Source organism: Bos mutus, chromosome X (assembly GCF_027580195.1).
Source record: "Bos mutus isolate GX-2022 chromosome X, NWIPB_WYAK_1.1, whole genome shotgun sequence".
Taxonomy (NCBI): Eukaryota; Metazoa; Chordata; class Mammalia; order Artiodactyla; family Bovidae; genus Bos; species Bos mutus.
Window position 1 is genome coordinate 111,764,304 of NC_091646.1, and position 16,596 is coordinate 111,780,899.

At 39.3% G+C, this 16,596-nt stretch overlaps 1 non-coding gene across 1 annotated transcript; it reads right to left on the reverse strand.

Annotated features, from left to right (window-relative positions):
• Nucleotides 1-5,652: 5,652 nt before the first annotated feature.
• On the reverse strand, nt 5,653-5,759 carry LOC138986595 (U6 spliceosomal RNA). Its single transcript, XR_011463399.1, has one exon. It is a non-coding gene; the product is annotated as a U6 spliceosomal RNA (small nuclear RNA).
• Nucleotides 5,760-16,596: the final 10,837 nt, after the last annotated feature.

The window sequence follows — 16,596 nt, forward strand, 5'->3', positions numbered from 1 at the left end:
ACAGGATTTTGGATGACACTTAGGCAGAAAAGACTATATTATCATAGTCAAGATTTCAGTACAAGGTTAATACACATGGTCACCAAATTGGACTTGCCATCCCAGACCTCTCATCTTTGTTTCAGCCCCAGACTCTGAGCTATGTCTTGCTCTCACCTCAAATCTGAAAAGGCCCAAAGGGAAAACTCTTCACTTTCTTATCGTTCATTCACCCATACAAAAACAGCAATACAAACAAAGAAAATGTGTGGTTCTGCTTCCCTAGTTTCCAATTCCTTCTAAAGATCCCACCATTATCATAGCCTCATTCAGTCAACATGTGCAAGGGGGATCTAGATGGATAAGCCACATGGCCAGCCTCTAGAGCACAGCATTAAAATGTGTCATAATTTTTGCGGCAAAATTATGCATGAAGTATCAGGGAATGAAGATCAGCAGCATCCATCACAGCCTTTCAAGGTCAGAAGATCCTTTGAGAGAAGACAGCACTTAGGTCAAGACTCAAAGGACTGAAAGGAGAGGAGGGCATTCCTGACAGAAAGGAACAGGTATGAAAAGGAAGCATAAAATTTCATGGTGAATTGCAAATAAGTCAGTGGAATCATGGGCTTCCCAGGTCACACTAGTGGTTAAGAACCCGCCTGTCAATGCAGGTAGATATAAGAGATGCGGGTTCAACCCCTGGGTCGGAGAGATCCCCTGGAGGAGGAAATGGCAACCCATTCCAGTATTCTTGCCTGGAGAATTCCATGGACAGAGGAGCCTGGCGGGCTACGGTCCATGGGGTTGCAAAGAGTCAGACATGACTGAAGTGACTTAGCACACACGAACAGTGGAATTAGAAGGCGAGACAGATGTAGGAACCTAGCAGAACAAGGACAGAAACATGAGCAGACCATGAAGAACTCTACTAATAAGTTTGACCTTTACACCAGTAGGGAATCACTCGAATGACTTGTCCAGATCCATTTAAACAAATTATACCAGTTTTGAAAGTTTGGATTATTGCTCAGAAAATATTTGCTGAACCTCCCTTCTACTTGTAGTATATACGTCCCTGCCCCATTGACTTGGTTTTTGTCGTGTATCTTACTTTCAACAAAGGGATACAACTCTAACAGAAGCTTGAAGTACACTTTGCCCTTTGATGGCCATGTGAAGAGCATACTCTAGGAAGCCTCTGTCCCTTCAGCCTGGGCCATGAGACCCACATTGTAGACGTGAAGCCTGGAATTCAAAGCCTGGTCCGTGGACTCTGAAACATGGAACCAAGCCCCACCAAGTTGCAGCCTGAAAAAGAGTCACATTAGCGAATCGAAAGACTTACGAGCAAGAAAAAGAAATGTTTTTTAGTTGTTGGTGGTGTAGTTGCTGTGTCTGACTCTTTGTGACCCCATAGACTATAGCCCACCAGACTCCTCTGTCCATGGGATTTCCCAGACAAGAATACTGGAGTGGGATGCCATTTCCTTCTCCAGGAGATCTTCTCGACCCAGGGATCGAACCTGCATCTCTTGCTTGGCAGGCGGACCCTTTCCAACTGAGCCACCTCGGAAGCCCCAAATGCTTTTAGTTCAGTTCAGTTCAGTCACTCAGTCGTGTCCGACTCTTTTGCAACCCCATGAATCGCAGCATGCCAGGCCTGCCTGTCCATCACCAACTCCCAGAGTTCACTGAGACTCACGTCCATCGAGTCAGTGATGCCATCCAGCCATCTCATCCTCTGTCGTCCCCTTCTCCTCTTGCCCCCAGTCCCTCCCAGCATCAGAGACTTTTCCAGTGAGTCAACTCTTCGCATGAGGTGGCCAAAGTACTGGCGTTTCAGCTTCAGCATCATTCTCTCCAAAGAAATCCCAGGGCTGATCTCCTTCAGAATGGACTGGTTGGATCTCCTTGCAGTCCAAGGGACTCTCAAGAGTCTTCTCCAACACCACAGTTCAAAAGCATCAATTCTTCTGCGCTCAGCTTTCTTCACAGTGCAACTCACAGACCACTAAATTTGCGAATGTTACACAGCATTACTGCAGCAGTAGATAACACATGCATGTTGGGAAATAAGACAAATTTTACCTTGTATTTAACCTTCTACTCCTTCCAAATCCAAAATATCAAGGTGATATTCTTATAGTCCCTCGTTAGAATTGTATTACTGGAACAGCATCCGAATCAATATTTCTGAGTCTGGTTTTGCTCGGTTCCCATGCATCCTGAAGCCTAGGCTAGACTACTTTTCTTAAACACCACCTTCATATCATATCTCATGTCAAAATCTGCAAGACTTCCCATTACATAGCCTTACAGCTTCAAATGCAGATGTTTCCAAACACTACCAAGTAGTTTATATCCCTTCACTGTTTGTAGCCCAAAGTAATCTTTTATGCCATATCTTTGTTCAGGCAGAACTTCTCCCCCTCAGCCTCATTTAGAATATTCACTATTTCTTTTCAACTCATCTACAAAGCTTCATTTTATGCCACCTTTCTTCCATGTAGTAATCACCCTTCCCAGACTTCTTAAGAGTTTCAAGGACTATACGTTTCTATAACATTTTTAGTCTACATTCCAGGAGCCTTTGTCAAGCAGTGACTTTATATATATATGTGTATCTTACTTTCCCAAGTACCTTGAAATCTCCTAGAAAGCCAGAACTACATAAAATTTTACTACATTTTCTTGTCCCCCTGCCAAACTCTTTGTGGAATGGCTGGACACAATAGGCAATGGAAATTTGTTTGATACCCTAAAATAAGTTTTCACTTGATCAATACACATTGATTAAGCCCCACCTCATGTACCAGGCATTATGATATGTGATGGCTGAAAAAAGATAAACAAGCCATCACCTATGGCCTCAAAAGCTTTACAATTTACAGCAACAACAAATATATACAAAAGGAAGCATCACTGTTTCCCTCTGAAGGAATCTTGTGTCATTTGTTGTATATATTTTAACTGTTTATACCTATTGCCAGACTAAAAGGATGAAAGAGGAGCATGACAGACGCACTTGCTGAAGTCACAGTCATGTCTTACCCAGAGAATTTTCCTAACCTAATTGCCACCACTTTGGGAACATGATTGTCAATCCCTACTTGTTTTCTCACAAAGGCAGTGAGGAGAAGCCAAAAGTTCATCTGGGAGGGAATCTTCTGCCAAAGCACACTATTCATAGTCTTCCAGTCTACCAAACAAGTCTCCCGTCTCCCACCCTTCATCTGACAAAGATGTAGCAACTTCCCTCATTTATCAAAGAGTCAGTGTATCACATTACAGAATCAATGAACTAATTAATGGAATTGTATTTTCTAGGTATACACTCTGCTTTTTTTTTTCTTTTTGTAAATGGAGATTCAGTACCTAAATAACTGCATCTTTATACCTGGCACATTTGGGGTAAAATTTAAAGTCCTGTTATTGATTATGAACTAGAACTCAGTAACAGAAGTTTAAAGTAAAATTGCCAAAAGATTCTGAAAAATAGTCTTGATGCATTTACCAAAGATGAAATTTAACTGAGGACCACTTCCAGCCTTCAGTATGTCAGCCACATTAAAAAAAAAAAAAAAAAAACTTTTCATTGAAGTACAGTTGATTTACAGTATTGTGTTAGTTTCAGGTATATAGAAAAATAAATCAGTTATACATATACACATATCTACTCTTTTTTTAAGATTATTTTCCCATATGGGCCATTACAGCATATTGAGTAGAGTTCCTTGTTCTTATCAGTTATCTATTTTATTTATAGTAGTGTACATATGTCAATCCCAATCTCCCAATTCATCCCTCCCTGCCTTATCCCCTGGTAACCAAAAGTCTGTTTTCTACATCTGTGATTCTGCTTCTGTTTTGTTAACTCACTTCATTTATACCCTTTTTTAGACTCCACATATGAGTGATATCATATGATATTTGTCTTTCTCTGACTTAATTTCACTTGATATGACAATCTCTAGGTCCATCCATGTTGCTGCAAATGGCATTATTTTGTTCCTTTCTATGGCTGAGTAATATTTCACTGTATATATGTACTACATCTTCTTTATTCATTTCTCTGTTTATGGACATTTAGGTTACTTCTATGTACTGGCTATTGTAAATAGTTGCCAACCACATTTTAGCAAACATTAAGAGTTGCAGTGTTGGACATTTCAGATGCAATTTGATACTAATTATAAGAGTGGATATTTAACCACATAAGTCAAAAATTTTACCTACATATTTATTAGTCCAAGACCATGAAGGTCCCTGGCTATGACAGATGCCAAATCAAAAAAGGAGATAACATCACCATTGGGTAAAAGCCTTCTAATGACCAAGAAGGATAACTACATTAATTTGTGGTGACACAGTGAGATTTTAATAAAGTACTAAGTTTCTCTCTTTTTATTTTTTTTATTGAAGGATAATTGCTTTACAGAATTTTGCTGTTTTCTGTCAAACTTCAACATGAATAAGCCATAGGTATACATATATCCTCTCCCTTTTGAAACTCCCTCCCATCTCCTGCCCCATCCCACCTCTCTTGCTTGATACACAGCCCCCATTTGAGTTCCTGAGCCATACAGCAAATTCCCGTTGGCTATCTATTTTACATATGGTAATGTAAAAATTTCCATGTTACTCTTTCCATACATTGCACCCTCTCCTCCCCTCTCCCCATGTCCATATGTCTGTTCTCTATGTCTGTTTCTCCATTGTTGACCTGTAAAAAAATTTTTCAGTACCATTTTTCTAGATTCCATATATATGCATTAGAATACAGAATTTATCTTTCTCTTTCTGACTCACTTCACTCTGTATAATAGGTTCTAGGCTCATCCACCTCATTAGAACTGACTCAAATGTGCTCCTTTTTATGGCTGAGTAATATTCCATTGTGTATATGTACCACAGCTTCTTTATCCATTCATCTGTTGATGGACATCTAGGTTGCTTCCATGTTCTAGCTATTGTAAATAGTGCTGCAGTGAACAATGTGCCTCTTTCAATTTTGGTTTCCTCAGGGTATACCCTAGGAAATGCCTAGGGTATGCCTAGGAGTAGGATTGCTGGGTTATATGGTGGTTTTATTCCAAGTTTTTTAAGGAATCTCCATACCGTCTTCCATAGTGGCTGTATCAATTTACATTCCCACCAACAGTACAAGAGTGTTCCCTTTTCTCCACACCATCTCCAGCATTTATGGTTTGTAGACTTTTTGATGAGGGCCATTCTGACTGATGTGAGGTGATATCTCATTGTAGCTTTGATTTGCATTTCTCTAATAATGAGCAACGTTGAGCATCTTCTCATGTATTTGTTAGCCATCTGTGTGTCTTCTTTGGAGAAAAACGTCTGTTTGGGTCTTTTTCCCATTTTCTGATTGGGTTGTTTGTTTTTCTGGTATTCAATTTAATAAGCTGCTTGTATATTTTGGAAATTAATCCTTTGTCAGTTGTTTCCTTTGCTATTATTTTCTCCCATTCTTGGGGTTGTCTTTTCACCTTGCTTATAGTTTCCTTTGCTGTGCAAAATCTTTTATGTTTAATCAGGTCCCACTTGTTTACTTTTGTTTTTATTTCCATTACTCTAGGAGGTGGGTCATAGAGGATTTTGCTTTGATTTGTGTCACTGAGAGTTCTGCTTATGTTTTCCTCTAAGAGTTATATAAAATATACAGAACACTTCATGAATTTGTGTGTCATCCTTGGGCAGGGGCCATGCTAATCTTCTCTGTATTGTTCCAATTTTAGTATATGTGCCTCCAAAGTGAGCACTAAGTTTCTCTTAATACTTTAAATAACTGCATTTTTAAAGATCTAACTGCTGAAAGAGCATACAAGAATTCATTGTCTTCAATTCTCAATCTTTCCATTTGAAGGAGCATTTTCCAAGAAAAGTAGACTATTTGGTGGGGAAAGAAACCTGAAATGTTTAAGACAACTCTATTTACAGCTCCCTGGCAACTAAAATGGGAAACTTAAGAAAATAAAGATAGCAGGACCCAGACAAGAGTGGGAAAGATTGGGATGACAAAATTAAATTTCTCTGGGACCTCTTCCAGTCTGATCTGTGACTTAAAAAAAATGTGTTACAGTATGCCACTGCAAAGAAACAGATGTCAGAAAACCCAAATTTGAGCAGAAGTGGTGCTTCAGAGTACCACACTATAGTGTGACATTCTTGATGATCATCTTTGATCTTCAGTTACTTTTGAAAGACTCTTCTAAACTCTTAATTAAACCCAACCTTCTTTGTAAAGAACTATAATTTAGCAGTGAGAAACATTTCAGAACAAAGACAAAATACATAATCTTGGGGGGAAGAAAAGGTCCAAAGACCACATGTTCAAGCTGTTCTGAGAGAAAAGGGAGAGCTGTTGCAAGTATTTTGGAGTGTTAAGTGGAAAAGGGACTGGGAAAAAAGGATTTTTTAAAAGTGATACCAGGATTTCAAATTATTCTGGGCTGACTTCAGAGCAGACATATGGCATTAAAAATGCAAGAATGAAAAGAAAGAACACAGACAGAAAACTGGAATGAAGGACTAAGCATAGAGCTTCCTACAGAATTGATGTCTTCTAGAACTCCATGGGGTCGCTAAGAGTCAGGCATGACTGAGCGACGTCACTTTCACTTTTCACTTTCATGCATTGGAGGAGGAAATGGCAACCCACTCCAGTGTTCTTGTCTGCAGAATCCCAGGGATGGCAGAGCCTGGTGGGCTGCTGTCTATGGGGTCCCACAGAGTCAGACACGACTGAAGTGACTTAGCAGCAGCAGCAGCAGCAGCAGAAGTCTATGACCTAAATGTAAACTTTAGGTTGCTTGACTTATCGGGATGAATATTGCCCATTATCACTCATTCTCTGGAGAAGTAGCAAGCATAGAAATCTCATTTTATAGGAATTATCTTTTAGATTTAATCTAAACACACACACACACTGAACACAGTTTGCCATTTGTATCTCTGTGAATTTAAAAATGCTCCTGAAGACAAGGAAACAAAGCAACAGAGTTGAGTCTTACAGACTCCACAGCCCCTTTTGGCAGCTTCTCCTGGCAGCTTCTCCCTCATCTGAAAGACCTCTCCCACTCTCAAACGTGCTATTCAAACAGTATTGTTAAACTTGCTCTATCCTGCTATCTTCTCAGCATAAGAGCAAACCATCTGTGGCTTCTCACTGTATTTAGTAACTCAACACCTTACATCTCCGAAGACTATCAACCTTTAAAAGAGAATAAAAAGTCAATGCTAGATTCAAAGAAATGAGCTCCACAAATAGTAGGGAAGGAACTGGGGTGAAAAATAACCTTCCTCTGACCCTCAAGCCCCCTTATGTGATGAAACTCTCCCGTATGTATATCCCAGGCTCTTCCAACCCTGGCACCGCTGATATTTGGAGATGAAGAACTCTTTGTCACAGAAGACTGCTGTGCACCGTCGGATGTTTCGCAGCATTTGTGGCCAATAGCATCCCTTTACTCAGTTCTGAAAATCAAAAATCCCCAGATATCGTCAAATGTCTCCTGGGGGACGAAATCATCCAGCCAAGAAGCGCTGGTCTATGTGAAGACAGGCTTTACTTGCAAATACCAGTCATCTTAAAATTCAGTGCCTCAGATTGTGGTTTTTATCCCTGTGCAGTTGCTGTTAGTACATATATTACTCTTTAGAAAACAAAAAACAACACAGGAAACCTGCTCATCACAAAATAATTAGCAGAACTGGACTCCAGTCAAGAGCTTTTGTTCTTATCTCATTGAAGAAAAATTTACACATGAAAATATTCTCAAACGAGGACTCAATACATTATCACATTCCTTGCCTTCAGACTTGTTTACAAATACCTATTTGAAAAGATATTAAAGGGCAAACAACTATATTCCTTCAGACTCACTGTGGCTTTTGAAATTACTGCATCACAAAAACAGATGGAATGAAAAAATAACTTTTAAGAACATATGAAGAGGCAGAGCTTTGTTTTTGCAAAAATGCTAATATTAGATCCCTGACTTGTACAATACATGTTTCTGGCTCAAGTTAGACATACTGGTCTATAGAATATGTTGATTTTTAAGTGAATGCTATTTTTGCTCAAGAGTTTTTTTAGGGTAGTACTCCCCATCCCCATTCCTGATGGTTTCCTGAGTTCAGTAGGACTCAACTGGGAGCAATTTTGTCTCCCTCCCCCAGGGTGAGGGATCTGTCAATGTATGAAGATATTTTCGGTTATCACAACTTAGAGGTGGCAGGAGAGGGAATATAGCTGACATATAGTAGGTGGAGACCAGGGATGCTGCTAAACACCCTATAATGCATGGGACAGCCCCCAGTTATCCAGCCCCGAAAGTCAGTAGTACTAAAGCTGAGAAATCCCAGTCTAGACACGTAATTAGAACTCCTGGACACAGCCCCTGATTTGGTTACAACCTATAGGAAAGAGATGGTACCCACATCTCCATTTGCTTAATCACCATGCTGCCTAGGATAGGGATACAGCTACTGGAGGTACCCTGTTTATCTATTACTTGAAAAATCCAATTTTTTGGAAAGAGAAGACAAAGAAATAACTTCATTCTTCTTGATTAACGTATTCTTGGTAAACTAAAACAATTAAAGTCTTGTTGGAATAAATTCCTATCTTTTAAATGGATGAATTGCAACATTTGCAAAAAACAAGGACTATTTTGGAACCTGGTATCTGTTGGTTATACATTTGAACCTCCAGGGGGCGCTTAAAGTTCTTTTCCTCAGCCTCTACCCCCTGAGAGGCAATAATGCTGAAGGGCCTCCCCAGGGCAAAAGGAGGCGGCATGCTAGAGGGTTAGGACAAACAGTGAGCAATAAACAGAATTCAAGTGGGGGCGGGGTAACGAAAAAGAGAGAGAGCTCAAGTGAGGCTAGAACCTTTCTCCCTCTTGAAGTAAATCTCTTCACCATGAATTTATTTTCTCTGCATCTCTTTTTAGGAATTCCAGCTAAAATTTTTGAATGAGAGCTCTGACCTCACTTAATTCTTTTTGAAGATTTATGTAATTCTATCACATTGTTCCAAATTCTCTAAAGGCAGTGAAACTCAACAGAGGACAATCAAAATATTAAGGTTCAAAACACAGGTGGTGGTGAAATATCCCACCAAATGCAGGCATCTCCTTGGGACTCTGGGTAAGCCACACTAGATCCCTGTCCTGAGAGACTAAACACGTGGCAACAGCAATAACATGTTGGTTTTTGTAATAATCCTTGAAAGTATATAAATAAACCAAATATCTGCAAATAGAAATCTTGGGAGCTCTTCTTATGAGTAAGAATTTAAAGCAGCAATCTTCTCCTGGGCTTGGAGACTTTTAGAACAAAAAGTTTTAAGTGGAACTGGAAAACAGTTATATATTACAGATGCACCCATATTGCTCATGTAATATTTATAAGCCTCAGAATGATCATTCTGATTATTCCCAGCTGATTTTAACAACGGATTTTTTTTCCCTCTCTTAATTAGGTGCCTGCGTGCAAACAAAAGCCTATTATAGCACTCAAAAAGAACACACTGAATAAAATTAGAGCAGATCTATCTTCTAAATCATTGGATAGTAGTCTAGATATAAAAATAAAATGGTTCCCTGTGATCTGGATGTGAGTGCACTTGTAAGAAAGCTTCAATGATTTCAATTGTCACCCTTTGTAATCTGGGCAAGCAAACCCCAAATCAACTCTAAGTATTAATATAATGTATCTCAGTTGAGATGCACGCCTTATTGGTGTCAAAGGTATGGTTGCCTCCTTCTCTGTTTAGAGTAGCAAATTTGAAAATGTTCTCAGGTGAATAAAGGGTAAATGACTAAAATGTAAAGGAAATAATTTTTCCTACTGTTCAAAGCACAGAAGTATTTCAGATTGAAGAGGATGTAAGAAGGATGGATGTTTTAGAAGCAGTCACTATCTGTAAGCTTGACTCTGATATCTATTCAACTGCAATTAGTGTCTAAATTTAAGTCCCTGTCTGTGGTTGGAAGAGAGGGACAAAGTTAGGAATTCTGCTGCAGTATGCACCTACCTGGCCTTTTATTGAGGCATCTTATCATTTATGTTTCAACAAAAAGATAAAATAGATTCAAAGACATGGGATCCACACAGGTTAACAATAAAAAGGCTTGTTTTATATGATAATTACTTGATGTAATCATACTTTGTGTTTATGCTTGAAACATTGGACCTTATTTTGTTTTTTATTTTTTTTTTATTTTTATTTTTTAACTTTACAATAGTGTATTGCTTTGGAAATGCTGTTAAGGATTACATTCTGTGACACAAGGACTTCCCTGGTGGCTCAGACAGTAAAGCGTCTGTCTACAATGTGAGAGACCTGGGTTTGATCCCTGGGTTGGGAAGATTCCCTGGAGAAGTAAATGGCAACCCACTCCAGTATTCTTGCCTTGAAAATCCCATGGAGGAGGAGCTTGGTGCAGGCTACTATCCATGGGGTTACAAAGAGTCAGGCACCACTGAGAGACTTCACTTTCACTTTCTTTCTTTCTGTGACACAAAGACCCTAACGTGACCCTGAAAGGTTGTTGTTGAACCATGCAAAGACCCTGGGATCCTTGGCCTCCTGAGGAGAAGAATTCAATCCGGGGACAGAGACTAGGCTTGATTGCTCAGAACTTTTGTGTAATAAAGTTTTATTAAAGTATAAAGGAGATAAAGAAAGCTTCTGACATAGACATCAGAAGAGGGCAGAAAGAGTACTGGCTTGCTAGTGTTAACAATGGAGTTATATACTCTCCAATGAATCCAAAGAATGTCTGGAGGTTGTAAAGACCTCACCGGACCTACTCCCATAATTTACATTTTAAGATAACAGAATTAGCCAGAAGGTTTAATCCAGAGACTGTCCTCATGCAGGATACATTATTATATAATCCTTGTAAAACCAGACCTACTCCCATAATTTAAAAATAATAACATCTATTTCTGCTTTACTGACTATGCCAAAGCCTTTGACTGTGTGGATCACAAAAAACTGTGGAAAATTCTGAAGGAGATGGGAATACCAGACCACCTGACCTGCCTCTTGAGAAACCTATATGCAGGTCAGGAAGCAACAGTTAGAACTGGACATGGCACAACAGACTGGTTCCAAATAGGAAAAGGAGTACATCAAGGTTGTATATTGTCACCCTGCTTATTTAACTTATATGCAGAGTACATCATGAGAAACGCTGGGCTGGAAGAAGCACAAGCTGGAATCAAGATTGCCGGCAGAAATATCAATAACCTCAGATATGCAGATGACACTACTCTTATGGCAGAAAGTGAAGAGAAACTAAAAAGACTCCTGATGAAAGTGAAAGAGGAGAGTGAAAAAGTTGGCTTAAAGCTCAACATTCAGAAAACGAAGATCATGGCATCTGGTCCCATCACTTCATGGCAAATAGATGGGGAAACACTGGAAACAGTGTCAAGACTTTATTTTTCTGGGCTCCAAAATCACTGCAGATGGTGATTGCAGCCATGAAATTAAAAGATGCTTACTCCCTGGAAGGAAAGTTATGACCAACCTAGATAGCATATTCAAAAGCAGAGACATTACTTTGCCAACAAAGGTCTGTCTAGTCAAGGCTATGGTTTTTCCAGTGGTCACATATGGATGTGAGAGTTGGACTGTGAAGAAAGCTGAGTGCCGAAGAATTGATGCTTTTGAACTGTGGTGTTGGAGGAGACTCTTGAGAGTCCCTTGGACTGCAAGGAAATCCAACCAGTCCATTCTGAAGAAGATCAGCCCTGGGTGTTCATTGGAAGGACTGATGCTGAAGCTGAAACTCCAGTACTTTGGCCACCTCATGTGAAGAGTTGACTCATTGGAAAAGACTCTGATGCTGGGAGGGATTGGGGGCAGGAGGAGAAGGGGACGACAGAGGATGAGATGGCTGGATGGCACCATTGACTCGATGGACGTGAGTGTGAGTGAACTCCGGGAGTTGGTGATGGACAGGGAGGCCTGGCGTGCTGCGATTCATGGGGTCACAAAGAGTAGCCCAGGACTGAGTGACTGAACTGAACTGAACTCCCATAATTTACATTTTAAGATAACAGGATTAGCCAAATCCAGAGACTGTCCTCAGGCAGGATACATTATTGTTAAATGATCCTAAGGAATGTAGAGGGAAAAAAGTTTGTCTTTATTCCTCCTTGAGAATTCCAGACCCCTCTCTTGTTGGGGACCCCTAAACTTCTTATCAACCTGCCTAGGAAATGACTCTCTAAACCCCACAGTGATTCCCACCCTCCTGGTACGGGCATATTTCACCATAATTCATTTTCAAAATTAGTAAGAATTATAGAGGTGCTTAATGCTACAAAAAATAAGGTACTCTGAGAATAAAGAGGGACCTATTCTAGGGTGAGGTGTTGGCAGTGTATGTTACGGAGAGGAGAAAATACAGCAGTTCTACATATACTAAGTTTCAAGAAAAAGCACTGACCATAATGTGAATTAAGATCTTGAAGATGCCAAGATATGGAAACAACCTAAGTGCTAGTCGACAGCTGAATGGATAAAGAAAATGTGATATACACACACACACACAGAGTTGTTCCTTTAACAACATGAGTTTGAAGTTGCATGGATCTACTTATATGCTGATTTTTTTTCAATAAATACACAAAAAATACATGTAAAAACCATCATGTGCAAGACTTGTATTGAAGAGGATCACTTATCCTTATATAGATATAAGGTGATATTGAATATAAAATTAAATGTTAGTTTTCTTGCTGTTTTGCAACTTTGCTTTCAAAGAATTACAGTATTGTATAGTATATCTGTCTGTCTGTCTTTCTCATGTATCAGCCTATCATCAGAAGTGTTTTGTAAATATAATAGCGTTTTCAATACTAAGTTATAAATATGATTTATAGTGTATGACACAAAAATGTTATAAGTATTCATTCATTAGTGTATAGTGCTACCGTATCAAAGCAATCATATCGATTGCACGGTTCAGTTCAGTTGCTCAGTCATGTCCGATTCTGTGACCACATGAACCACAGCACACCAGGCCTCCCTGTCCATCACCAACTTCCAGAGTTTACCCAAACCCATGTCCATTGAGTCGCTGATGCCATCCAACCATTTCATCCTCTGTCGTCCCCTTCTCCTCCTGCCATCAATCTTTCCCAGCATCAGGGTCTTTTTAAATGAGTCAGCTCTTTACATCAGGTGGCCAAAGTATTGGAGTTTCAGCTTCAATATCAGTCCTTGCACAAGGCAACCATAAAGCAATCATATTGCTGCTTATTCATTATCAACCACTACCTCTGCAAAAAAATATGAATTTTCACATTATCTTTTCATTTTGACATCTAGTGTTAATAATACACATAACATCTACAGTATTTTGTAGAACATAAGACAATTCTGATGTAGGTATTGACAATTTTGTAAACAGATGTCAACTCACTGTATCAATACATACAGTAGAATACTGAAAATGTATTTTCTCTTCCTTATGATATCCTTTCTTTCTTTCTTTTTTTGCCACTCAGCATGTGAGATCTTAGTTCCCTGACCAGAGATTGAACTGGTGCCCGCTGCAGTAACAGTGTGGAGTCTAACTGCAGGAGCAGCAGGGAAGTCATGCTTATGATTTTCTTAATAACATTTTCTTTTTTCCAGCTTACTTTATTCTAAGAATACAATACATAACATATATAACATACAAAATAGGTGTCAATTGACTGTTTACATTATTGGTAAGGCTCAATGATAGGATGTTAGTAGTTAAATTTAGGGGGAGTCAAAAGTTACATGTTTATTTTCAACTGTGCAGGGGTCAACACCCCGATCCCTACACTGTTCAAGGGTGAACTGTAAATAAAATGGAATATCATTCAGCCTTAAAAAAGAAGGAAATTCTGCCATGTGACAATAGATGAACAGAGAAGACATTATGCTAAATGAAATAAGCCAGACACAGTAAGACAAATCCTGCATGAGTTCATTTCTATGTGGGAATATAAAAAAGTTGAATTCATAAAAGCAGACAGAGCATAGGATGGTATTACCAGGGGCTGGGAGGTTGGGGAAATGGGGAAATTTAGTCAAAGGGTATAAAGTTTCAGCTAGGCAGCATAAATACATTCTGGAGATCGAAAGCACAGCAGGCTGATGACAGTTATGGTACTGTATAGTACTTAAAATTTACTAAGAGTAAAGTTTAAACATTCTCACCATGCACACACAAAATGCTAACTATGTGAGGCAATGGGTGTATTAACTAGCTTGACTGTGGTGATAATTTTACAGTGCATATCAAAATATGATGTTGCATACTTTATATATACAGTTTTTGTCAGCTGCATCTCAGTAAAGCTGGAAACAATTTTTTTCCATCATAGAGCTATTCCTTTTTGTCCCCGAGTTTTCTAATCGTTTCCAAACAAATTTTTGTATTTGTGGGGTGTGATTTATTCTCTACAAACACACTCTACTCATTAAGATTCCATTTTTTCTAGCAGCCCTGACTTATGTTGCTCATAATAACCATTTCATTACTTCAGTGATTCAGTTTAGATGTCTCCTGAAGTAATTACCAAAAAGATTTCTTTTTCTTCCTCTCTAAGATGGATAGCATATATTCTTTGAATCGGTTTTCAATTCCAAATGTACTTTGTTTCTTCTTTTTTTTTAAAGAGGTACAATGTTCTATGCTATGCTATGCTAAGTCCCTTCAGTCGTGTCCGACTCTGTGCGACCCCATAGACGGCAGCCCACCAGGCTCCCCCGTCCCTGGGATTCTCCAGGCAAGAACACTGCAGTGGGTTGCCATTTCCTTCTCCAATGCATGTACAATGCTCTGGATAGCGCAATCTTGCTCAAGTAGCTATGCTGCAATATTCATGGGTAGAGCTCTCTTCTTACTTCTCCACTTAACACCATTTAACACATTCTACCCTTTTGAATCACAGAGAAGGACATCAGCCTTGGAGATGTTTTCCAGGAATAAAACCAATGAGAAGCCCCAATGACATCAGATTGTTCTGAGTATCCATCAGAGCCCCAGAGAACAAAACTACGTGGGCTGACAGATGTCCTTGAGTCTGTTGTGTCCACAGGTGCCATTTCTGAGATTGCAGGACCATACCAGAATACTCCAAAAAGCAAATTTACACAAATGCAGCCATTTTCTCAGAGCTTGTTTTCTATAGTTCCAGTTACCTTTTAATAAGCAGCAGCAGCAGCAAAATTTATCGACCTAAATGCCTTCTCGACATTTTTTTATTCGTTATACATGAGAAAAAAACACTATTTGCTTCATAGTCAAGTACAATTTGCTACTGTTTCCAGGTACAATCCAGGTACCAGGATTTATCCTGTTTTGTTTGTTGGTTTGTTTGACAAGAAAAAAACCTCTGTGATAAATATGATCCTGTGCAGTGGAAAGTTAAAATAAAAATCTGATGCAGTCCAAAACAAAGGACAAAATAAAGTGAAAATGATCACAGAACTGGTCCCATTAAAGCTGATGAGTCATGGCAAATAAGGAGGAAATAAACAGGGTCTAATAAAGATGCTGAATCACAGCCCTTCAGGGTCTTTTTGAGCCAGGTTAATCTCTTAAATTGGCTAGTCATTGGTAATTCTCTTTAGGCAACAACTTGAATAGTGATGGGCTTGTTTGATACACAACAGAAGTATTGTGATCTGAGGAATCACATTATATTTGGTAAATTGATCTAACATTTAAAGCTATGTCTTCCAATTAACACATTTAAAGGGTTAACCAGATTGATGCCTTGGCCAGAAAGTAGATTTCCCTTTCCATTTAAATAAAAATCAGTTTACTGATCAAGGTCACAGCTTACCGGAAAAAGGATGTGTAGTCAAGAGTGTTGCGTTTTAGATATTTCTTAAAGGGGAAAAAAAAAAAAAGACAGTACCAGATCAAGACTGCATGACTTTTTTTTTTTTTTTTAAAGAAAAAAATAGCTTTTAGAGAAAGCACCTTTATCTTTCACGGTATTCACTATAAAAAGGCCAGTAGGCCCTCCTCTATTGTCCCTTAGTTCTTCATGAAGAATTTGTCTTTAAATTTTTTGTGTGATAAGCTACAGATTATTCAGATACCTCTGTTGCAAGACCTAACATCTCAGGCCTGAAAACAACCTACTCCCCACCTCAACATCAGGGAAGTTTAGGATTAACTTGGCAGAAGAGACACTCACCCAAAGAGGGAACATTCAGGAGTGCCACAGAGAGGAATACATAAAGTCTCCCTGTCCCTATGGCTCTGCCACAGCCTCAACAATTCCCAGTGTAAGAGCCACTGCTGTGAATGATGGTCTTTCTCTCTGGAATACCCTGATAAAATGCAAACAGCATGTATGGAGAGGGAAGGGTACTCACTGATACCCACTGCTACTGATAAGTCGATTCAGTCATGTCCGACTCTGTGCAACCCCATAGACAGCAGCCCACCAGGCTCCCCTGTCCCTGGGATTCTCCAGGCAAGAACACTGGAGTGGGTTGCCATTTCCTTCTCCAATGCATGAAAGTGAAAAGTGAAAGTGAAAGTGAAGTCGCTCAGTCATGTCCGACTCTTCGCAACCCCA